The following is a 1,554-nucleotide window of genomic DNA, read 5'->3' as shown; positions in this document are numbered from 1 at the left end:
GAAAACTGCGTCAGCCGGGGCGAGCCCGGGTGCGGCACCACCGGGAAAACTGTGGCAAACAGACATGGCGATCGAGTGAGTGGGCCGCCAGCCAGGCACAGCCGAAAAGTGCTAAGTCCGAACTGCGTCTGCCGGGGCGGCACGAAACCGCGTCAGCCGGGGCGGCGCGAAAACCGCGTCTGCCGGGGCGGCACGAAACCGCGTCAGCCGGGGCGGCGCGAAAACTGCGTCAGCCGGGGCGAGCCCGGGTGCGGCACCACCGGGAAAACTGTGGCAAACAGACATGGCGATCGAGTGAGTGGGCCGCCAGCCAGGCACAGCCGAAAAGTGCTAAGTCCGAACTGCGTCAGCCGGGGCGGCAAAAACCGCGTCAGCCGGGGCGGCGCAAAAAACCGCGTCTGCCGGGGCGGCACGAAACCGCGTCAGCCGGGGCGGCGCGAAAACTGCGTCAGCCGGGGCGAAAGAAAAAAAAAAAACAAAGAAAAAAGCCCGCGCTTAATCAAAAGAAAACAAAGAAAAAAGCTTGCGCTTAATCAAAAGAAAACAAACAAAAAAAGTTCGCGCTTAAGCCTGGCGGTGGAACCACCGGGGCAAACAGACCTGGCGATCGAGTGAGTGGGCCGCCAGCCAGGCACAGCCAAAAAGTGCAAAGTCCGAACCGCGTCAGCCGGGGCGGCGCGAAAACCGCGTCAGCCGGGGCGGCGCGAAAACCGCGTCAGCCGGGGCGGCGCAAAAACCGCGTCAGCCGGGGCGGCGCAAAAACTGCGTCAGCCGGGGCGGCACGGAAAAACGAAAACCGCGTCAGCCGGGGCGACATCAAAATGAGGAAAAAAAAAAAAAAACTGCCTTAGGACACCTGCGTACACTTTCATGCGTTTGGGCATATCTCTCTGTAACACGCGCGCCCCTCGTTACGCGCGGCACTCTGTTTTCTCCGACACCCATATTTCGGCGGCATGTGGCACGCGCGCCCGTCCCTACGCACGGCACACCGCAGTGCTTTCTCGATATTTTTCTTTTCCTCCAACACCGTCATCTATAGGCTTTTAGTGACCTGTTGCTCGTGGCACAAGTTCGCTTGCTCTGACACCTCTTGCATGCGCACCGTTTTTGCGCACGGTGCTATGCCGCAAAGCACGGCAGTCGCATGCGTTTCTCTCAGGCACCTCTTTTTTGACACAACGCTGTGGTGCTTAGAAACACACGCGCCGCTTTTGCGCACAGAACTCCACCGTACAGCACGGTAGTCACGTTTGTTCCACACGAACAGCAGTGTGCATCGTGCTACGACACTTTGAAAGCTTTTTCTTCCGAGTCTCGACCGCGCTGTTCCTTTCGTACTTGGCGCGATTTTGGGACCAGCTTTGTTTTAAACCCCTACTGCGCGCCGTTCCTTTCGTACTTGGCGCGGTTCAGGGTTTGTTTCGAGCCCTTAGCCGCGCTGTTCCCTCCGTACTTGGCGCGGTTTAGGGTCGAGCTTTGTCTCGAGCCCTCTCCGCGCCGTTCCTTCCGTACTTGGCGCGGTTTAGGGTTTGTTTCGAGCCCTTAGCCGCG

This window comes from Rhipicephalus microplus, unplaced genomic scaffold (assembly GCF_043290135.1).
Source record: "Rhipicephalus microplus isolate Deutch F79 unplaced genomic scaffold, USDA_Rmic scaffold_570, whole genome shotgun sequence".
NCBI lineage: Eukaryota > Metazoa > Arthropoda > Arachnida > Ixodida > Ixodidae > Rhipicephalus > Rhipicephalus microplus.
Note: the sequence above shows the minus strand (reverse complement) of the source record.